Source organism: Sebastes fasciatus, chromosome 11, assembly GCF_043250625.1.
Source record: "Sebastes fasciatus isolate fSebFas1 chromosome 11, fSebFas1.pri, whole genome shotgun sequence".
NCBI classification, from domain to species: Eukaryota; Metazoa; Chordata; class Actinopteri; order Perciformes; family Sebastidae; genus Sebastes; species Sebastes fasciatus.
In genome coordinates, this window is record NC_133805.1 from 25,601,634 (window position 1) to 25,626,541 (window position 24,908).

Consider the following 24,908-nt stretch of genomic DNA (forward strand, 5'->3'; position numbering starts at 1 on the left):
TTTGATGAGTTTTATTTTGTTTCTGTCGAGTTTGAATGAAGTGTGTTTTACGATCTGCGAAGTAAAATGTCTGTTGTCTGACTGGAGTCTGGTGGCTTTGAGGACAGCATAATAATTGTATGTTTTGTACGTTAATACATTATCCCTGTTGAATTTATTTAATATATATTCAATTAAACGCGCATTATATAGCATCGCGCCGGAAAAGGGGGTGACAGATTAGCGTGTCCGCCCGGGTGTCATGTTTCCATCACTGCCGATCGGAGCTGGAGCCGATAAATACCCGTCACTACTACAGAGTCATTTGGGTTTTTTGTCCAGTGGTAAAGGGGCTTAACATATACTATATACTGTCTGTTGTTGAAGGATCTGTGAGTAAAAGTGTAGCGCTTGCATTTGCAAATGATTACAAAGTCATAAAAAAAAAGCACAAACACGCAAAACTTGGAGCCCTCACTGCAGTCCATTTGTATAGTTGTGATGTTTGACTTGTCTGAGATGTGCTGAAAACAGAAATCTCACCAAACTCTTCCTGACATGTCACCTCGCTCTCTGACAACGATTAGACTGAACACCAGGCGGTTACACGTACAGAAAAGACACGCAGGGACAGGACCCGTCACTCACCCCACCAGATCCACCCTGACACCTAAAGTGCCTCTGTCAGGTCAGCAAATGAAAAGCCATCACAGCCAATGTTGCCGTCATCAAGCTGAAGACATTCCATAGAGTGTTTAAACGCTACCATGCCAGATCCTGTTAAACTTGGTTGGGCATGTTTCGGGCTCAAGGCAGTCAGTTTTGATTCCCGGGCTTAGCGCTCTGTTGATGCACGGAGGTAAACAGAAATCATGTAGGGGGGCATAGGCTAACATGCACCAATAAAACTCTTATGAGGATTACAGCCTGCAATCTAGCAATGCTCGGTCACGTAGCCAGTCCACACAGCCCAGTTTGAGCCTGTGAAGAATGATCAGAGGAAGTGAATTCCTTTAAAGTGAGCCATCGTGTCTAGCCGTGGCAGTTGCGCAGCGACCATTAGGATAACATATTCGGGTCAAAAAGATAATGAATGTGCACTAGCAATGGACTGTATCAAGTACAAGCCATTCGCAGCTCACCATCAAACCATTAAAACCATTATCCTCATGAGATACTGGCCAGGGGGGATTTTTTCATGCACTTACCAACATGTCCAGAAAATGCACCATGAATTATTTACCTCATATATAAAATTTGAGCACGCTTAAAGGCATTTCCATGTATTAACTGTTCATCTGAAGTTGAGTTTCCAAGCATCACATGCAAAAGGGGGGCTTTCCTATGAACTATAAAGAGGGAACTGGTTATCCCTCTACTTCCCCTTTCCTCAACCAGTCCTCTTGTCTGACTGTCAGCCTAGGCAGTCAAGACTCCCATGTTTACTAATGTAGAAGCAACCCCTTTATCAGGGAAGAGATTTGTAGGGAAGAGGCAGGGGATTAGCCTTCAAATTACCAGGCAGACAGCGTCCCTGCTCCAGGGTTGTGAAGCGGTAATCTCTGAGGCTGAAGGGGGAGATCCAGATAAAAGTTTGGGATTGGTGCTGTGGAACTCCAAACTGTGCATAAGTAAAATATGAAAGTGTGTTTCAGGGGGGCTATTTAGCCCCAACTTCCCTTTTCTTGTGGTAGCAACTTTTATAGGACCAGATCACATTAGTTTCTCCCATGCTGTTGGGCTATGCGGTATCATTACATAGCACCAACACCCCCACAGTGCAAGACTTCTGATAGGTGAGAGCTCTCAACAAGGAATGCTGTATCCAGGCAGATCCAGTGGAATTAGATTTCAGCGGCCTTGCCCATGGTTCTTGCATTGTCACCCCGCTGCCCTCCCTTAAACAAGCAGCGCTCTCCTCAGAGAATACCCCCTGGACACAGGAATGTTTCATCAACGCCTCAGCCCCCAGCATCCTTACAGGGCCACATGTGGGCTAACGGGCGCTGCACAGGCAGGCTATAAATAAGTCAGGCATTATAATGAAACCAAATGAATCTCCATCCATCTTCCCAAAACAAGCCAGGGACCTCTGCAGGAGGAAGAGTCATTGCCTCGTGCTTGAGCATGAACCACAAGATTAACAAATGCCAAACGTTACGCTGACGCTGAATACATCCCTGCTGTAAAACACGCAACACACGTGCCACACTCTCAGATGCTAGTAGTATGAGTACTTCCGAGACAGCGAAGACTTATTATTCCATTATATGACATCTTATTGATAGTGAGAGGCCAGTCCTCCTTGCGGCTATTTGAGATCAGCAGCAGTGGACTGTTGAAAAAGAAGCCGTAAGTTTGGGGGAAGTGACAGGAGGGCTGATAAAGTAATCAAGTAGAATGTCGAGTCCAAGTCGGGCATTTGTAGAAATTGGGAGGCTGAGCAAACAAGAGCGGTCGTAGAGGCAGAGAGATAAATCAGCCACATGACTATACTCCCAGAACCAAGCACCAAATAAATCAAACCTACATTCAATTTTATTTGCTGTGCTGCAGTTTAGCATCAGTTATCCCCTCATACTCAGGAGCAAGGTAACGCTGCGACCTTTAATTCCCTTTAATGGCAGTCCACAAGCAACCAATCTGACCGGGCCTCTCTGCAGAGAAAAAAACAAACTGAAAAAGATATTAGCAGCGTATCATCCATGATATAACATCAAGGTATCATAAAACAGAAATACAGTGATCCCTAGTCATCTCTTATTTTATAGAAATAGTTGAAGCTTCAGTAGACGGTATATTTTTGGCATCATTGGGCAAAAATCCCATAATAACCTTTCAGCATATTGTAATTCAAGTGCTCTGAGAGAAAACTAGACTTCTGCACCTCCTCATGGCTCTGTTTTCAGGCTTTAAAAAAATCGAGCCCGTGACGGGAGACTTTGGCCAATCACAGGTCATTTTTTAGAGAGAGCGTTCCTATTGGCTGTGCTCTGACTAGTGGGCGGTGCTAGGTATTTCCTCGACAGATCTCAACATGGCTGCCGGGTCATAAACTTTTCTAATTTTACAGCTAAACAGTACACTACAAGATGTTTCTGAAAACATTTGAGGAAAGAAATAGGCATTACAGTAACAGAATATTGATTCAGCACTGCCTAGTTTGACCGTTTGGTCGGAGTTCGCGAGTGATTGACAGCCGGCTCTCATAGATGGATGCTGGACGGCAGACTCCAGATCAGCTCTGACTGGTTGTTTTCCTCCGGTCTGTGAATACTTGCAGATGCCATTAGTAGCACCGGAGGACACAGAGGCACATGATTTTTTTCAGATTACCGGTCTCATGCGCTGTGTTTTATAAAAAATAGCTGTTTTTAATCATATATCATTTGCTTCAACCTTGCCTACTGCTGCTTTAGATGCATGGAAGAATTTACATTTGCCATGGCCACTGTATGTTTCCAACCTGTATCGCTACACATTTCACATACAAAAGCATAAGCTTTAGCCTTGTCATACATACAGAGTACAAAAACTGCTGCTGCCCCTGAAAATGGAGGCTGTTTCAATCAATGTGGAGTCGTAATGGGATGATGTGGAATTGAAATGAGTTTTGTGCAAGGAGGGAAATGTCCTCTCTGACAAAGCGGATTTGTGCTCCCATTGAGAAACCCACGGCTGTAATGCATAGAGCTAAGGTTTAAATGAAAGGTGCAAGGCTATGAGCACAAAACAGACTTCTGATGTCTAGCTGTAACTGGGCATAAAGTGCAGAGTAGAATATATAATGTAAAAAAGGACAGAAGGTAAGAAAAGAGCTGATCATCTAAGCCTGAGCAATAGGATCCACTTTAATTCCCTTTAAAGAGACGATGAGCTACACTGCCACAGTTGCAGCGGGTTTTTACAGGACAGTTTCTATGCATCAATTATTGGCAACAAAAATGACATCACCTTTTCTAAAATAAACCTGTCTGCCTATTTGGATGTGATCTTGTGTCAAAACCTTAACGTTTGTTTGGCAAGCCTGTGTAGATGTCAAAGCATAGACCTAACTTCAATCAAATGAGTTCTCTGCTTGGGGCAACTGAGGAAGAGCGTTCTTGTCAAAACACTGCTGATCTTAGTGGTAAAGAAGCCCTTTTTTCTAAACCTTCTTCTCAGCACCTGTCACAATGAATGAGCGACTGTCAGCAAGAAAGAACTGTCACAACTGAGACAAAAAAAGTGGCTATCAGCACAGCTAACACATCACACAGGCGGTGGCCTCTGATTGACATTGCACATTACGACGTATCTGACACACTCACCCCTAGCTGAAAAAACATGTTATTTAGCACAGAGTATAGAGGGTTGACAATTAAGCCTTGTCATCATAGAACAACTTCTCACCACCTTGTCACCATCAGGCAACAATCCCCCACACAAAAAAATAATGAGAAACTTCCCTCTGCTGGCATTTAAAAGGGTAACTTCAGTATTTTTCAACCCTATTTTCCTATGTTTTTGTGTCTAACTGACTAATAACAAGACCGATATCTGAACCTGGTCCAGTATTGATGGAGAACACTGTAGACGGCAGCTGCTCACAAGCTGCAATATGGTGCTATTGGGGCAAGCTGGCACCGTCATTTACTTCCACTAAAAGTGCTTGTTTCTGCCATGAGAGGCTCTGATTATTATTATAAGTGTCTGAAATTATTTAAAGAGTCTCGATCAAGGAGAAGTCTCGCTCTGAAATCTGGCCATGTGACGTGTTGCCGGAAGACAGCAGTGGAATAGTGGGATACATCCATGGTGGAAACGCCAGTGTTTGTTGTGTTGGAGTACTGAAAGCGTAGCTTAGTGTTATCTAAAAGCTTTTCAGTGTCATGGCTGAATATTTACATAATTTCAACAACGTGGATGAATTTGATGGATGCTCACATTTATATGAGCCAGAGTTTACGGATATTCAGATTTCACAAAGAGACTTCTCCTTGAGCGGGACTTGGACACAACAACAAACACACCGGATCAGGTGAAAGGTGAGAAAAACGTTATATTTCTCTGTAGGGTCTTTTCCATGATGTTGTCAGACACTTACAATAACAATCTGAGCCTGTCAGTGGCAAAAACAAGCACTTTTAGTGGACGTAACATTACATTGACGCTGCTCACTTGCCCTCACAGCTCGTTTAACAGCTGCCATCTACACTGTTCAATACTGGACCAATTTCAGAAATTGTTGTCCTTATTAGTCAGTTAGACACAAAACATGTAAAAATAGGCTCCAGGTTGAAAAATACCAAAGTTACCCTTTAAAGTCAAAGACCTATTCATAAATAAGTCTACACTTCAGGTACAGCATCAAAGCTTTGAACTTTAATAAATCAACAAAAGCTATTCCACTTACAGTATGTGTCATAGACAAATGTCCGACTCCAGTGACAAAATGGCCTTCACAGACATTGATCTGTGATTGTAAGCAACCACTTTCATGTCCCAACTGAGACTAGCGTGATTAAGAAGATCCATCATGCGTCAACAGGCCATTACACATCAACCAATTCAACGATGATTAGAACTCAAGTTCTATAGGAAAATCCATATGCTCAGCCTATAATTACTTTTGAGGAATCCGATGGGGAGAGAGATTCAATGATTGACTGTTCCATACAGAGTAATTTATTCAAAAGGGAAGTCGAGGTAATTATTTAAGTGAAGGATATTTTGTATGTTTAGTCAGGGAATCTAATAAGGAGCCTGGCTTTAGTTATTTCCAAGACATCCCATAATGTTTCTCTGGAACATTACTGGTGACAAAGTGACTGAAGTAAGTCGTAAAAGTGGAATGAAGGGTCAGTGGCCTGCATGCTGGAGGTGAAGGAGGGCGACCTGCAGGTCATCCGGTGTGGAGGGGGATTGGCTTTCTTTGAACAAACGACCACGGCTGACAGTTTCTTGTCTTGTTTGTTTATGCTCCTGAGCAGCTGAACACACATTTTAACTAAGTGTCCATCTTGAGTTTCGCCTCAAGGTCATTTTTTAATCAAGACTGAGTTACCACTCCAAGACGAGACTAACAGGGGGGAGTCTGGGTTGCCGTCCTGAATCATTAGCTAAAAAGGAAAAATATAAACAATAAATAAATAAAAAGCAAGCTCAGCAACTAAGAAGGAAAAACACATTAAACAGCTCCCATTGCAGTGAGACAGACCCGAGGGGATGTCTAGCCATTTCAAAGGCCAAACAAAGAGAGACAGACATGTAGTCTACACTATGTTCTTTGAAAGCTAAAGACAGCTTTGATGGAAAAGACCAAGTTGCAAAACGGATATTTTTCCCACTGACACAAGACTCCTTGTATTGAGCAACACATTTATTGTGACCAAGAACAACATGAACTCAGTCCAAAAGTTTCTCATACAAGCGTATAAAAGTTTTATGATGTAAGTAAAAAAATAAAAGAAACAAAAGATTGCAGACAGCTGAGGGGGGCATTTAGAGCTGGCTTTTCTTTGTTGAACATGAAGATACAAAACGTTTTATGTGTCTTCAGTCCCAGAAATATCTTTCAACAAAGGTATAGCTGATAATCACAGTAAGGGAAACTTGTACTACAGGTTAAACTTTGTTGAAAACAAAGCCAAAACATTCTCCAAAAATCATAATTACTACAATTATCTTAGATTTTTTTCAGTGTCTCCTTCGAACTGGAATTCTTGTCGCTGAAACTTTACCCTCCAGATTGCCCAGGGAGATAAAGACAACTGGAAAAACAGGTTGTTTGGCCTCAGTGTAGGCCTAATGCAGTAGAGCGGCAGGGTGCCTCACCTTAGCAGCGGTAGCTAGGGGACATTCTATGGCCCTTCTATTCAAAGTCCTCTGAATACGTAGGGGAGGGCTCGCACCAGACAGGGCAATTTGCCAGAGAGCCAGCCAATAGAGCTAAGCCAAGACGAGGTTAAACTATTGTTTTGGCTTAACAAGCAAGAGTGAGCAAGGACAAAAGAAAAGGGGACAAAAGAATAGTAAGAAAATACCTGACCATTGAAGTGTAACACATCAACTTATTTTGTTACTTTTATTATAAGAGGCAACTTGTAAAAAGGTATGTATCCCGAGATGACAAATAGCACATGCTGGAACGGGGATAAATAGAGAAAATAAAGTTCAGAGTCTAGGTCAGCCCAGCACAGCCAGTCTAAAAAAAAAATGCACCTGCGCCTCATCTGTTTTTAAGAAGTTTTGTTTTCAAGTTATAACAATTCTGTGGTACAAAATTCACACTTACCAATGCATCTCAATTAGGTCCACTTATAAATAAATTGGTTTTATTCCTTATTCCAGAGATAGAGAGAAAGAGTATCCAAATCCTAGAAAAGAAAATCCAGCAGTATCCACGAAAGATTATCCCTGAACGATGTCTTGTGAAAAAGTGTGTGAGCGAAAAGTAGTCTCCAGTTGCTGCTCAGTTATTCCATTCACAGCGTTTCATTAAACCAGAGGAACTGTCTGTTGGCTCTCCAGCGATACGTTTCCAGCTGTGGCTATAGAGAAATGTGGCTACGGGGAGAGATCCTTCTGAGGCAGAGCTTGTTCACACACTGAGAGCGGGGTGCTTAGGGACTGCCTGGGAGAAGCCAAACCCACCAAGTGATGTCACTGGTGTCAGGTTTCAGTGGGAAGAGGGAGGAGGCGGCAGGGCCTTACCTTTCTGAACCTTGACCAATGAGAAACTATTTTGTAGTGCACCTGCATGTAGAAAAAAACGTTTTGAGGTTCTAGTACACGTGATGTTATGTATTCCTGGAGCTGAGAAACATTATGTTTTATCTATTGAGCAGCTTCCAGGAAAAGAATATGACCTAATATGCAGGCTTATCCTAAACCAGACTGAAAAACAGAGATGTGAAATTAGGTAGTCAATACCAATACCAGGGAAATTCCACGATTCACAATACCAATTTGAAAATCAAAAGTAAAACATAAATCCCATGTACTTCAACATACACTCCTTTATTTTCATTTTCATTTTGTTTTTTGTTAGGCAGTTAAACAGGTTATTATTCCTTCTCTATTATTTATTTTATATTGATGTGAAAACATCTCCATCAAACAACTGTATTAATCAAGTTTCTTGACAATACTAAATTTTACAAGATTACATTTGAACGCATCATGATAACGCTAGAATCATAGACTGTATATAGTAAATGGGCGTAGTCACCGTGACCTCACTCATTGGTTTATGGTCTGCTGTTTTGAAGCCTCCAGTTCGGCATTTTTGCCGTCGCCATCTTGGTTATTTGCAAATGAGAAGGTGGAGCTAAGTACAACCGAACGCTGAATAAGAACATTTTTAGGCGATCAAAAAGGTTAGAATTAACTTCCATGAACTAAAAACACACTGTGAAAGGGTTAAAGTTATAAGACGAAAACACGGACAACGCCGTGGTGGCGACCTGTCACTCACAAGGTAGCCACGTCCTAAAGCATCCCCTGCTTTATGGTCTATATGACTCTAAATGGGACCATAATTTACTAAATGAACATCATGCTGTATTGAAGAAGACTTGAAACTAGTGATTGAGACCATAAACTCATGTTTACAATATTTACTGAGGTAATAAATCAAGTGAGAAGTAGGCTCATTTTCTCATAGACTTCTATACAATCAGACTTCTTTTTGCAGCCAGAGGAGTCGCCCCCTGCTGGCTGTTAGAAAGAATGCAAGTTAAAGGCACTTCTGCATTGGCTTCACTTTTTAGACCCCGAAGTTGCCCGCTGGTTAGAATTCACCTTCACCCAATACTAATTTGTACTGTATAAAGCCTGAACGCATCATAATGTATATCAATGTCACCTGCCGTGTTGAAATCGGCAGGACGAGAGCTAGTTAACTTTAGCAGTTAGCAGCCAGTAAGCAGCACAGTCCTGCACGGAGATAACAGCTAACGTTAACTCGTTAGCTCTCCTCCTGCCGAATTCAACACAGATTTGTTGTTCGCAACGTAGCATTATCAGGGGAAAAATAGGGTGTGTCCCCTGGATGTGTTGATGAGTTTACTGCGTCCCAAACACATTTTCTATCATCCCCAAGACGAGGGGACGCTATTAGTCTCGAGGCCTGACGATACCTATGCTACCTGCGGTACAGTAGCAAAACGAGTACCATCACGTTTTCAGAATTTCTGCATCAACTTGGACATCCCAACTAAAAAAGGGCAGTCTATTTGGGATGTCCAACATCCCCAAATCTACTTTTGAAAGGAACTTCTGCATATAATTTATCTCAAAAATCAATTTGCCATGTCATTATTTCTGAAACTAAGGGGTTAACAAAGTGTGACCTTGAAACATACAAGCATTCCCACGGGACTGTGCCAATACAACATGTCCAGTAATATGATTTGTGGATAATGAACTTGTTTGAAAAATAATTTTCTCTCTCTTGCAATAAAAAAATGGAAGGCAATAAATATTTAAAATCCCCATTCTTAAATCAGCAAGGCGTTGAGTACACACACACACACACACACACACACACACACACACACACACACACAACTCCCAAACACGCTGGTTCTCACTCCCTCCGGTCAAACTCTGCTAGCCGTGGAGCTAATCATCCACAACAGATGTTCAGAAATGTTCAGTTGGATTTATGACAGAGCTCAGAGGAACAGCCAAGTCAGCCTCTGGTGCTGTTTTTCTCTTCCGTCCTACAAGGACAAGGGATTGCACTGAGAGAGGATGTCAGCACAACCATTCTCTTCCCCAAAAATTCCCTCGCTCTCTGAGATTCACCATCCGAGACGACAGCGCCTTAATAGATCACAGAGCCGCGGGACCTTGGGGAGAGGTTTGCTCATTTATCCCAATAATACTGTGTGGACTGTAACTTGACTCATCCAGCAATGCTTCAACAAATGTTTCGCCCTCGACGTAATGATGGGTTTTTCTATATATCATTGGCATTGCTGACGCTGCGAGCTCTGACCTGGTCCGAGACAAATGTTGTCAGACGAAGTCATATATAATATCATGTTGCATTAATAATTAAACTACACATTACAACTATATCATAATATGGTAATACGTTCTGAAAGGGGGAAATAAACTTGAATGATTGCCATACTGTTGGCTTGTGTAATCCTATTAATATAAACAGGCGGTACTGCTGCTGATACCTTCAATAAACTAACATAACAACAGATATTCAGAGTGAGATTCTAAAAAGCACTTATGAGGGTTTCCACAAAGCGCAGCACTGCTGAATGTCTTCTAGGCCTAAACTCTGCTGAAGGAAATGGCGAGTTGCAATGTGTTCTACATTTCTCTTTGTTGTTAACAATGGGAGACAGTCTTATTTTACTGGAGGCTGCAGATCTGCGCATACAACTGACTTTTCAGCAAGAGAAAGACTTGTTTTATCTTTAACTTTTTCCATTTGTGCAGCCCAACATACGGTATAAATATATTCTAACTAATAAAAAATGGGATCTCAAGCATGCACCATTTACAAAATCACATCTATCTGCAAGAAGCAGAACAACCAATCTGGATATTTTGGAAACCTTTAATTCCTTGCAAACTCATAAGAGTTTGAGAGAACCTTCTGGAGGATAATTATTACGCCCACACACCCCGAGGAGAGGAGAAAAACGTATTTTAGTGGGTGTAAGAGAGTCTGTGCCGACTCAAATGTCACATTCACCTGAGATCAAATCGCTGAACAAATCACATGGTGGTAAAAGGTAGCTGTAAAGATTAGTGGTCTTAACAGCAGAGTGGGAGCGAGAATTAATTGTGAGCTACAGTAATGTAGTGTAGTGTGTCAGTTGATCTCTAGTGTAATTTCATTTTAGCGCAATGTAAAACTCAAAACTAAGGCTGTCAAAGTTAATGCGATACCGGCCTCAGTTTTAAAGCTAGAGTGAAGCTACTGGCATCATATGAAACTAGAAAACCTAAAGAATCTATTTGTACCAACCATGTCATACTAGCTTGTCACGAGGAAGGCTAAATAACGCTCCAAACTTATGCTACATCTTGGCAAGGAAAAACTGTCATGGCCATTTTCATAGGGGTCCTTTGACCTTAAGATATGTGAATGTAAATGGGTTCTATGGGTACCCACGAGTCTCCCCTTTACAGACATGCCCACTTTTTGATAATCACATGCAGTTTGGGGCAAGTCATAGTCAAGTCAGCACTCTGACACACTGACAGCTGTTGTTGTCTGTTGAGCTGCAGTTTGCCATGTTATGATTTGAGCATATTTTTTATGCTAAATGCAGTACCTGTGAGGGTTTATGGACAATATTTGTTATTGTTTTGTGTCGTTAATTGATAATAAATAAACATATACATACATTTGCATAAAGCAAGTATATTTGTCCACTCCCATGTTGATAAGAGTATTAAATACTTGACAAATCTCCCCTTAAGGTACATTTTGAACAGATAAAAAATGTGCGATTAATCATGATTCAATATTTTAATCGACTGACAGCCCTACTCCAAACACAGATGGACTCGAGCAGTAAAGATTAAAACTGCTGTGAGTTTTTGTAGCTCAGGCAGTTTTAGGACTTATCTTTTGCCCCACCCCCCTAAGAGCTTGAATGGAGTTTGGAACACCCCCTACCAAGTCTGAGAATTTATAACATTGTGACAACCGCCCATCCCCCGCTTATTTCATTACACTGAAAAAAAAAAAAGGTTGACAACCTCTTCAATCTGAAGGAGTCGACCTCTCCCTGACTTAAGCCAGTCTGCTAGAAGTATCCCACTTAATAGATTCTAGTGAGAAATTGCTTTTGGGAGATCAATATTTTTTCTGGCTTTATTTTGTGAGTTATTGTATGTGCAAAATCTATTGTGCAACTCCAGGGTTACCTGCGGGTGAACAACACCTGGATCGAGCCAGACACCTCAGCTCCTCTGTGATACTGTAGCTACAGTCATCATCTGAGTGCTGGCTGCTGTGGGACGGGATGCATCACACTGGCCCTGGGCTTTATCAATATAACTGTCTGCACCATCTAACAAGTCTGCCAAAACATTTTAACAAGGTTCAGCTTCAAGGTAAGAAAATAAGTTTCTTGGTCTAGTCCTAAGGTCAGAAGAGCACACACTAACTGAATAAATGATATAAGATTATACAGTATTTGTACTGCATTCTGAAACACTGCAAAAACACATCTCGACATGTTATAATCTATCATCTAATGTAAAAAACATCCTTTGTAATTGCCTCCATATAAATGTGCTTTATCGCCCCATTCAGCTGGGTCACTGATGAGCACATTTCTGGCTGCGTGCCAGTGAAAAAATGCTGACCAGTGTCGTAAACACTGAGCTGTGAAAGTCAGTGTGCTGCTGCTGATGGGCTCTTAAGACTAGCGCTATGTTATCATGCCCAAAAGCACAGCTGGGCAACACCTGTTAGCTAAGAATTCCCAGTCCAATTCACAATTTACCAAGGCCTGGCTACTGTCGTCATCTGTTTGTTAGCTAATTTACCCCCAGATTGCAATCGGGTGGTATCTATACCACTCACATGGATCATATTATAATAGACAAACATGGGTTAAGGGCAAATTATCAATGTAACATTTATCCTCAGCCTGTGATCTAGGACGAGACAAGTTACAGGGATAGCTTAAGCTACACGGGAAGCATGTGAAAGCTACACATCTAATCAAACTATATGTCGTTTTCTGTACGCAAGCCACCACATTATGTTTATCTCCCATCAGTTAAGAGAATAAAAGAGCAGCATTTGCACAGATCAGATAGTTAAGCAAAAAATCGTTATCTCTAAGCCACACAAAAATGAATGAAAAAGTCAAAGATCGTGTGAGCATCATGCTTCTTCTGCACCAAACACCAAGGGCACAGTTTTTGGCCCTGTATTTTTCTCGGGACTGTCTGCAGATAACACTGGCTCCGGCGCTGAGAGGGGAGGTGGTGGCACATGGCGACAGGAGGTGTGAAAACGACAAGGACAGTGGGGAAACAGAGCACATGAAAACACAGATAAGATTGGCTTCACCGTGCTGACCTTCAGTGTGTGTGTGTACGACGTGCCCGTGCAGATGTGTCTATGTGTGGAGAGCATGTGAAATTGTGCATCTGTATATGTGTCCGTAGAGGTGGGAGCATGTGGCTGGGTGCCTATATTGACTTGTTAGCGACAGACAGCATGGGTGTACGACGAAAAAAGAAAGAAGACGAGAGGGGCGGAACTGAGAGAGGAAGGCACATATTTTCCTGCTACGCGTTGAAAATCAAAAACAACGAGCATTCTCCCATTACACTCTGCTGCTGCTGACAACTGGCGGGGCACGCTCTCCGAGGGGAACAGCAGAGCATGCCGCCGAATGCATGAGACAAATCATTTTTATCTGGGACCCTGGCGGGTATTGACAAACCAGGGGTGCATTTAGATAGCCCAATTAAAACGGGGAAATGAAGCGACATTGAGGCACTTTACAGCGCTGTGCCCCCTTCTCCACCCTCTGGCCCCCTGCGCTCCCTCAACCTCTCCAGAGACTCACTTCTTGCATACTGCCTGCACTCAGTGAGGGTTAGCGATGGTTGGGGGGGGGGGGTGGGGGGTGGCAATGACAGCAAAGAAGCGGGTGGCTCAGAAAGTCGCTTTGAGGTGAAATCTGCACGGATGTTTGTGGGAGGACTTAGGACAAGCCCAAGTGATGTAGCATCGTTTTTATAGTCATTTAGATACCCCGATGGGTGGCAAAGCATACAGCAGGGTCAAGAACATCGGGCAAGACAAGGGACTTGATGCAACTCTGTGCAACTTCAAAGGGTAAGTTGGCAATCAATGATATGGATGTTGGCTCCATTTGTCCAAACGTGTCTTAGCAGGTGACCTTCAATGTCATCCACTCCCCGCTCTAAAGCCTGCACGGTTCAATTCACTACTTCTCTCACCTGAATATGTCTCCCTCTGGTCTAATTTTCAGACCTCTATTTGTCTTTTTGATCAATGATCATTCCACTGAGATTACAGTCAGGAGCATTTTGGGAACACACCTCAGCACTGCAGTTTCAAGTACACTAAAAGGTTACGAGACCTGGATACCAGTAAGATGTCTCACCTCTAGCGTAGGAGGAAAAGAGGGATAGCAAAAGCAGCCTAGTTAGTTGTCCAATCAAGGAAAAGCCAGCGTTGAGAAAGAGAAACGCTGTGGCCCAGCTGTTCAGCAGTGTTACATTTCACAGGCTACCGTCAACAGATCTGCAGAGATGCAAGCTGCTTCTACAATGCCTCCTGTTTTGTGACACTATTGTCGGCAGAGAAACTGATGTCTCTGCTTGTTTTATGGTGTATTTCTCCCTGAATGTTTTCAAACCTCAGCTTTATCTCATGCTTAAAATAGGCTGCTACAAATGACGGCAGTTTGTAAAATGAAGTCTATCATGTGCATTATCTTAAGTCATCTTAAGAGAATGAGGTAAACCACTACCGAACAGAAAAATGCGTAGGCTACAGAGATTAGCAGCACAATACCGAATTCTGTCTTTTATTTCAGTGTTTTTAGGGCACATTTTTCCTCTAAAGCAAATATTCCGTTTGGGAGATGTGGCTTAGAAACCAGCATAAAACAAGAACAAAACTTGCACACAAGCATGCAATGTACGAAAGAATAGGACAAGGATGCGATCCAAATAGGGGCCACTATTTTCTGCGGTACCTCGGATGCATGCTGTGTAAGGAGACTTTGATGAATCTGAAAAACTTTCAGCGAGAGGTTCCTCATAAAAGCCCCACAGAGCAGTCTCTCCCAACCTGAGCAGGCTGCACTTTGTCTCTGACAAGACAGCCGTCCAGATGCTTTCCCACAATATATGTCTGCCTCACACTGAGGATAAGGTGCTGGCACTCAAGAAGATAAGTAGTCTGACTGGCTACAGTGAAAAGTGTCAACTGCTTTTCAAATACACTCTATGCTTTGCGGATGTTCAATGTCAACATTTTGAACCGCACTAAAACAACCACATAATCCTGTGTAGCGCTTCTCGTGTTTCTCTGGGATCGCTTTCCAGAGAACAAACTGCTAATAAGCATTTTATTATTCTAATAATTTCCCATTGGCATGCAGGAAAAACAACTCGGACACAAAGGGATGCATTCAAAAACACAAATCAACTTCAGCATTGCTAATAGCTCTCATTAGGAAATCTCCCCAAGCTTGCACCAGAGTGCATCAGTTTGCTGGAATCAAAAGGAGGGGGGGGTATCAAATTATTCCCTCTGTTGCAGAAGGCTGCTTCCACTGCTAAAAGGAAATAAACCACAAATTAGGAGTTAGCTTCTTGCATGAGTAACTGATAATGGTCTAAGTACTTATGGCTTAGGCTATGCAAAGACATAGTTTAATGGATTGAAAATATATGTAAATAGTTACATGATTATACTAACAAAAAAGAATATATATATATATATATATACAGTATATATATACTGTATATATATATATATATATATATGTATGTAGTGAGACTGACAGCATAAGACTAGCTTACCCCATATACTGACTAAATGTTTTACAGAGGGCTGTCAATCGATTAAAATATTTAATTGTGATTAATCGCATGATTGACTGTTCAAAATGTACCTTAAAGGGAGATTTGTCAAGTATTTAATGCTCTTATCATCATGGGAGTGGACAAATATGCTCGCTTTATGCAAACGTATGTACATATTTATTATTGGAAATCAATTAACAACACAAAACTATGACAAATATTGTCCAGAAACCCTCACAGGTACTGCATTTAGCAGGAAAAATATGCTCAAATCATAACATGGCAAACTGCAGCCCAACAGGCAACAACAGCTGTCAGTGTGCTGACTTGAATATGACTTGCCTCAAACTGCATGTGATTATCATAAAGTGGGCATGTCTGTAAAGGGGAGACTCGTGGGTACCCATAGAAACCATTTTCATTCACATATCTTGCGGTCAGAGATCAAGGGACCCCTTTGAAAATAGCCATGACAGTTTTTCCTTGCCAAGATTTAGCGTAAGTTTGGAGCGTTATTTAGCCTCCTTTGTCACAAGCTTGCCTTAAAAAAAGGAATGACGTTAAAATGATTTTGCATTTGCGAGTAATTATCGCGTAAACTTTGACAGCCCTAGTTTTAAAGTTAAAATATAACCAATAGACTGAGATTTTGTAAATCTGAGTTGAACTGTAGTCAAATTGTTTTTTTAACGCTTCACATTCATGAATTGCAGAATCAGCTTCAGTTATGTTTTTCTAAATGTGTAGAACAAACCTCAAAATATGCTGCACATAAAAATTCTCCCATTTGTCCCAAGCACTGAGGCAAACATGCATGTACGAGCACGCACGCACGCACACACACACACACACACACACACACACACACACACACACACACACACACACACACACACACACACACACACACACACACACACTCACCATTTGAACAGATGAAAAGCCTGTCAAGTAAAAGAGTAATCCATCACTTGTGCCATTTTGCATTTGCAGGGTCCCTCTCTTCAACAATGGCTTGACTGACAGGGAAAGATAAGGGCCCTCTGTTGACCAAAACAGTGAACACATCAAAGCAAAAAGAAACTGAAATGGTTTGACATTTTGTGGAAATAAGTATTTAGTATCCAAGGTTATAAGAATTACAAAAATGACTGATTAAAAACAAAGATTACTACCTTATATGCCTAAATCCGAAGTCCATACTTAGACTTGGACTAGACCTAAGGGTAAGACTGGATATGTAAGAGCTATCAAATGATAAGCATTAGGTGATTATTGTCATGCAAATGGAATACATTGTTTTTGAAAACACTTAATAAATAACTAAACAACTGACCAAAGCTAAACAGTAATCTGAGCCGTCTCCAGTTTTACTACAGTTTCGGTGCATTTCTCTTCATTAACCATTCATAGTGGGGAGTAACAAATGGACTTCAAGTGACTGACTAGAAAGCTAGCCCAAAATAATTAAGGAAATGAAATATTCAACATAAAACTTCTTATTATAGCATCAGTGCCTCATAAATTTATAGAGAAGAAATGAGTGGATTAATTTGAGTGCTAATGGGAAGAAAGCCAGCCATTTCCCTTTCCCCCCATTCAACTTCATTTAGTCTTTTAAGAGTTACACCTTCTATTACTTACCCCTGGCACATGGCAGAGCAGCCAAACTGGGTCCAAGGCACTGGTCTCTATCGTTATAAAAGAGGAATCTGAGGCTAAGGGAGCAAGCTAATAATGACAAAGATCTGAGTTTAAGTGCTCCAGGGGGAAAGTACAATTTTTCTAACAGCTCAGAGCTCTGTGCCGCTTTTACCTCTTGATGGGGAGGTTTTGCCAAATGTAGAAGTGCTAAAGTGCAGTGCTCTTTCAGGCAGGGACAAAAAAACAACAAAAAAAAACCCTGTGCCTCACGGACAGATTTTGAAAACCTAGACTGGGGAAAATACCCACTCATCTCCAACTTACTTCAGACACCAATACAAATCCTAACCACTCATCTCAGGCATTTCCATGCACTAATATTTCATAGGTTTTGTATAATTTCGTTTTAAAAAGCTGAAAAAACGTGTCCCCAGAATGCCTTCCTTGTATTTTTATCTTCTCCTGCTGAGAGCACAGTGTCTAAGCTTAGGACCTCTGGCACTTTGACAGTCAAGTCAGGCCAACTGTCAGGTCGCTCTCAGACACCAGTGGATTGTACGAGGGGGAAAACCAAGTCTTGTTTCCTAAGAGACAGTGGAGATATAGCCATATAGTTACACAGCCACCCTTTGACTCTGAGTGTAATATAGTCTGTTAACAATAGAAAGAAAACACAGCAGAATATTTGAATGAAGTGAATCCACTCAAAAACAAGAGCTCATTTAATGCTAACTCCTAGGGACTAAAGTATCAGTCAAGTGCACCACAAAAGACAACACTACATGGGTTGTTCCTGATCTTCAGCACAAGTTAAATTACTGAATCTAAAAATAATTAGATGGGTTTTGTATCACCAAGTGTTTGTACTGGGTGCGGCAAAGGGATAAGCATTCCTAGAGTTACTAAATTCCATTTAGGCTCCCTACTGTCTGACCCACCAGCACGGCGTTAATGAGGCCACCATGTGGGTAACACTGAAGGAACAATCCGTACTCCCTGCAGCAATCAAATATTTCAGGCTGAGGTCGAAGCCATACTGGAGGTCACACTGTGGGCATTGCTACCCAGTAAACACAGCATTCCAATCGTGGTCACAGATCGGACTTTAAGAGGTGCTGCGTGGTTTAAAGTTAGACCGTCAAAAAAAGGTATGGCCCCTCTACTCGTTCCACAAGTCGATCCCTCTGCAGCCGTGCAGCTGATCCCATCGGACAGCCCCAAACTGAAATGGTAGGTGAACCGTGATGTAATTTCCTCCAGCATCTCCTAATGCGTTTCGCCTGGTGTTCGCCCATGAAGAGGCTCCCCGCTAGGAAAATGTTCAGATCACTTCTGATCTCTGTAATGAGTTTTGCCACTCCGGTTATATCTCTGACAATATTGAGAACAGCACTGGAGTGGACAAATGCCACCTCTCTGTCACTGTGTGTCAATGGCCAGGGTTACACTTGTCTACTCAATGTGACCTTTGTGTTTGAATGTGGCAAAGGTGAAAACACGTCTGACCACGCTGACGCTTCCACATTAGACACTTAAATGTGAACTCTGTGTATGGATCACCGATCAGATCTGTCTTATTACATGATAATCCTACTACAAACACTTACGACATCTAAACTGTAGCCAAAATGATGTCCACTCGATAGGAATGCAAGCCAGGCCACTGCCGAATGTTGATTTTTATCCTGGATTGAACATTTCGGGTGTATACAACTGACTGTTATGCAACCTTGTTTGTTTGTTTGTTTGTTTGCATTGAAAATACAGGTGTAACCGGTGCTGTTTGTTAAGGCTGTCCTCGACCAAAGAAATTCTACTAACACTCACTTTAATCGACAGATCTGCAAAACTGAGTTTCTCCACAAAGAATGAAACAGAAGCTCCACTTTAAATAATGTTTATCAGAGATGTGCTCTTAAGTTTCTTGGAAATTCAGCATGAAAAAGCATAAAAAACGACTAATCGATTAAAGAAATCTTAGTTGACTAAGACCAAAACGACTGATTACTCGACAAATCGATAAAGAGGGGGCAGCCCTACTGTTTGTAACGTCTTTTAGCATCCACAGTGAAAAAATAGTTTCCTTTTATCATTCACATTTATGCATAATGATGTAAAGTTAGTATCTGTATTTTATATAGTTGTCTGTTTTTTATTCACAAACCCAATTTTAAGACCCACTTTTGAATATTTTAGAACAAAGGTGCAATTGGCTAACAAGGTTACAACTACAGGAAGACTATAAAATAAATAAATATTCTTATTTTGGTCTCATTTGTCAAACAGCATGATGCATTTTGCTATTAAATAATAAAATTATATGCACATCTAGGCTAGGTTTATGCTTGAGGGCTCAGGTAAAATAATGTTATGCTAAAGAAGGGGTACAACATTTTAAAAGCCAAATGTCCTTCCCAAGTATATGATAGTATAATGCAATCAAATACAACATCCCTGCAATAAATGCTACCGTTGTGCTCTGATTAGTCCTTCCTCCATAAATACACAGTGGGATAAAATAAGATGAATATCCTTCCGTATAATGTAAAAAAAAACATAACTAAAATGGAACATTACAACCTCCACAAAGACAGTATTTATTTATTGCAAGGCTATTGTATTAGATTCCATTACATTGTAAAGGTGCTTACGTTATTGTGTCCACCTCCCCAGTATATTAATGCGGGGATAACAATGTATTCCTGGGGAAAATAACTCTTCTGGAAACTCTATGCCTAATTTTCCTGAGGAGAGGTTTAGAAATTGTGTCACCAGATGGCCAATACTGGTGGGCGGACAAGCCACCATGGCAGCGAAATATGTTCACTGCTGAATTAAAGTAACCCTGTGTCCCTTAAGTGACTATGCAAATTAGTCTACATGTCAAATGCCCTAAACTAAATTGGCAATTTAAATCAAGTAGCTAAACAGTAACTAAATAATACAAGTGGGGGAAAGAGAAAAGTCTCTGGGGCTAAATATGACTCAAATTTTAAGTAGCAAGTTGGTCAGCCACATCAAATCCTAACAATTCAAACTGTCTGGGGTGTCAAGTTTGCTTAATACACTTATTTAAAGAGTAAAAATATGTCATCCCCTACAGTCTGCCATTTGATAGCACACAATATTACAGAATAGTATTAATTGTTCAGTAGGAAGAGTTAAGGGTGCTTACAGACAAGATTTGTGGATTTTTCTATGTGCATATATCTTTTTTTTTAATCTTATATAGCTTAGTGACTTTAAAAACTCTACAATCTCCTTTCTTAATATGCTAACAGACACCAAATCCTAAATCTTTTCTGGATAAAAAAAACACAGGCTTCCATTTGCAAGTGCAAACAGGCCAGTAAAATCCAATCAATACCCATTATTGGCTCAGCGAGGGCCAGGATTTGTAAGAAAACAGAGCTCCAGTCTAAGGGGAAATCCTTTGAACTCCTTAACTTGAAATCTGAACGAACGTCTCCTGTTAACTCTACTGCAAACCTTTTCTTCATCATTTATGTCAAAAGGAGACCACACTCTAATTTCCCAATATAAAGCCTAAATGACATCAGCTTTCCACGGGGCGCAGCGCCGCAGTTAAGATGAAAGTAATCAGAGCAGACAAGAAACTACAGAAACATGCTGTGACCTTTCAAGTCTGAGGGGGAAAGGCTGTGTATACATTTACAAAATGTGAGGGGACAGTAAAAAAAAATTCCCATCACAGAAATTGGAGTGTGACTAATGGGTAGTGAAAGAGCTGGTCTGTAACCTGAACTCCAAAATAATCTTAGCCAAGTCTCCATGGCCACTTTGGGGGAGCAGTGGGGGGTTTGACAAGGGGAATGGGGGACCACCTGCACACCCAGCGGAGCCAGCTCTGTACTGGCACCACCATTTGTTACGCTCTGGGTTCCCATTACTTTAGAGCTAGATTGGCTGGGAAATCCATCTCCTGGTGTCAGGTTTATCAAACTTCTATGCAAACTGCAAAGGTGGAGTGGGGGAGAATGATCACAGCCATGCAAAGAGCCTACGGAGGAAAGAGATGTCTTCACTAAAGCTGCAGGAAATCCAGTGGCTCACCTAGCTATGATCTCGTTTCCGTATGTTACCATCATTTTAGGACAGTGTGAAGCGTAAGATACAGGCCTCCACATTAAAATTATAAGTAGCAGCATTATATGCATGCAAACCAGCATCAGCAAGCTTAGTGTCAGCCCTAAATTTAATAGGCACTTGACACACAGCGAGAGCTGCTAACAGAGGTAATATACGCTGTATATTAGGAGGACAGCATTAGCCAAGCCTGGTTTGAATGCCAGCTGGGAACGTCTGCAGCAAGGACAAAGGCCTTTAACCTCCAATAGTTTCATTTGAGGTGATCACTGTTCAACAGTGGAAGACTGCGATTCCATGTCCTGATGCTACTGGATCGGCACTGAAAAAAACTCACTAAGGTGATCAGTCATACGAGACCAATCCCCATTAAATACTGTTTCAAGGTACAGTATGTAGGATTTGGCGGCATCTAGTGGTGTGGTTGCAGATTGCAACCAACTGAGTAGCCCTCTGCTTCTTCCTCCCTTTCCAAGAGCGGCAGTAACGTGAGTCTCCGAGTGCAAATCCGGGGTAACGCCGTTCGCCTCGCTCAGAGGCCATCCTTACCATAATGACACTACATTAGGAGCAATGGAAATCAGGCTGCAGCTAGCGGTTTGTCCGTTCTGGGCTACTGTAGAAACATGGAGGAGCAACATAGAGGACTCTGTAAAGAGGACCTGCTCCCTATGTAGATATGAAGGGCTCATTCTAAACTAACGAAAATACAATGATTCTTAGTTTCAGGTGAATATACACTAACAAAAACATAGTTATGAATATTATATTCCATTTCTGCTAATAGATCTTCCAAAATGTTACACTCTGTTCCTTTAAATCATTTAACAAGGAAAAATACTAAACATTTGTTGGTTCAGGCTTATCAAATGCAAACACTGGGGCCCATCTGTCTTTTATATCATTGTAAATGGAATATCTTTGGGTTTTGGACAAAACGAGAAAGACAGATTAATCAATAAAAAGTAATTGTTAGTTGCAGCCCTAAAATTTGCACAAGACTAAAAGGAATTTTGGTGTTTGATCGTCTTCAATTAAAATTAAGTAGCGAGTGGGTAGTTAAAGCCTCATGTTAAAAGAATGATCCCAACCAGTTCCAAATCGGGTGATAAATATTAGAGGTAAGGGAAAAAAATCGATAGAGTATAGTATCGCAATATTGTAGCGATACACAGACGTCAAGTTTCGACATTGTATTATATAAACTATTAACTTCTTAACAATCCACCGGCGGGCGCGGCCACTATTCTGTCTTTCAGAGGTTGTTGCGGGCTCAGTCTTAAAGCTAGCATGAATATACTGGTATCATATGAAACTAAAAAAGTAAATAATCTATTGGTATCATGTAATGTTAGCTCGTTGGGAAGAAATTTTGGCGAAGAAAAACTGGTATGGCCATTTTCAAAGGGGTCCCTTGACCTCTGACCTCAATATATGTGAATGAAAAACTCTGAGATGAACAGAGTGAAAATTGTATCTTATCAGATAAAACAGATGTTGACAAACTTCATAATTTGTAATTGAAAAAAGATTGCGAAATATATCGCAATATATCTTATCACAATACTCAGCATATCGCAAAATGTTTAAATCGTAATAAGATCGTATCGTGACTTAAGTATTGTGATAATATCGTATCGTGGGGCCTTTGGTGATTCCCAGCCATAATACATATATTTAAACTGAAAAAGGAAGAGGAGCACTGGTATCAGATTAGTACTTAGGACCTGATTTAAGGTGTCACAATTGGCATCAAGATCTTTACTTCCAGATGTAAATGTTTGTAACACTTGATACATATGGGACAACGCTGACAAAGTGCATACATCATCTTTGATGGGTTCAGAAAGGTTAGAAAAAAAGGGTCAGAATAGTCTTTCCTACTCACAGAGACAGACTTCCTTGAGGCCTATGCTTTCTACATGGTTCTCTGCATCAATAATACAGACTGACATGCACAAGATACTCTCAAGGAGAGCCAGTCAGTTTGCGTTGCCAGAGTTCTTGCCGTGAAATAAACAAATGAGAACTGACATTCCTTGTGATAGTCCATACATCCTCATGAAGAGCGTACAGCCTCGTCTACTCTGTCCATCCCCTATGGATTTTACTCAGAATCCAGGTGGCTTTGTTTTTTCTAACAGAAGACATTACCGAGACGAAAGGAGCACCACCCCATAGATGTAAAAATAGTTTGGAGTTAATTGAAGGTTCTTTGCAAAATGTGAAAAGAAGAACATCAAGTAACAGTGAGCGAGCAGAGTAAACGGCTATGAAATACAAATCAGATGTGCTGAGCATCTGGGAGCAGCAGCACTGAGAACGTGAACCAGTAAAATGTCTGTCAGGAGTTGAAACAGACCTAAAAGAGCGAGGAAATTGTATTAGTTGCAACAATATATGGCTCCCAGTGGAATTTTATAACAGACGCGCAGGAAAATACAAGGATGTGCTGCAAAATGCATCTAACCGTACCAATGATCAAATTTGTAGGAGATTTTCACAACACAGTTTAAAAGTGTTGCAAAATACCATGAATAATTCTGACATATTAGCAGATCCCCACAACAAGAACACACTGTTGATGTCATTACATCCATCAGGGGGGAGTAAATGTCTTAAAAACATACATGTGTGCAGTTAAAAGAGCAGATCATGTTAAGGACACAAAATTAAATAATAGTAGAAATCTGGAAAAACACATGTGGGGTAATTCAAACACATTAATTCAAGATTTCTCTTCTCCTGCTGATATTCCAACAGTTTTCCTTGTAACACCGAGCAGCATTTCAGATGAAAGCCTCGTTCTCAATAGCTGTCAATCATTCAACATAGGTGCAAACAGCAACTCTCATTTCAAGTTACGGTTGATCCTAACACAGTATGGATCAACATGGATCATCCAAGTCGTTTCCCATATAACATAAAAGTCCTACGGAAAGCTTAGTTCAAATAGGATGCAAGAATCCAAGAAGGCTGAACTTAGATCAGCTGTCAGTCAGTCTGACTGTTAATTGGCTCTTTTATGTGGAAAAGTCACCAATGCAAAGTCAAAATATAAGACCAATACAGTCTGGAAAAAAAGAAAAGAAAAGAAGAAAAAAGGAAGTTAGTCATATGATCCATTTCTACAGCTTTGCTCCAAAGCTCCTAATTAGTTGAGACATTTTGCTTAGTGGCTTGGCATTTTAGCCACAGGGGGGCTGATACAGTAGATTGTATTGGACATGCTAGCAGGAGGACACAACCTAAAAGGCTGATACAGGAGTCTTAATCCTGTGCTCTACTAAAAATGTGTAAAAACAACCCAGAGCAGAGAACACACTATTAGAATCGCATGCTAAATTTGATGGGTGGAATTTGTCATCCTTCATGGAAAGTCACGGTATTTTAGTGAAGGTGTGGAAAATAAGCGTCAAACTTAACAATACAAGGACACTAGCAATTTGCAGAAACAAGTAATTACTCTTTTAAAATTTCACGCAAGTCTATCCTACACAAACTTGTTATCACAAGAGTTATTCAACAGCAGCGAGGCCTAGATAGAGATGTTCATTAGCCTATTGCTGAGACAAACACATTTGATGGATTAAACAGTCAAATATAACAAGATGCTTGAACTGCTGTCCTGG

At 41.0% G+C, this 24,908-nt stretch overlaps 1 protein-coding gene across 25 annotated transcripts in view; it reads right to left on the reverse strand.

The window, feature by feature from the left end:
• ptprfb (protein tyrosine phosphatase receptor type Fb) overlaps positions 1–24,908 on the reverse strand; it is a 204,827-nt gene that overhangs the window by 147,611 nt on the left and 32,308 nt on the right. For 2 of the 25 annotated variants that reach the window (XM_074651874.1, XM_074651867.1), the window contains exon 1: positions 7,256–7,580. The exons of 21 other annotated variants lie outside the window; for them this stretch is intronic. The gene's annotated coding sequence lies outside the window, so the exon portion shown is untranslated. Of the gene's footprint in view, positions 1–7,255; positions 7,584–24,908 lie in introns of those variants that run through there. 2 more of the 25 variants (XM_074651877.1, XM_074651862.1) reach the window with 2 other exon arrangements.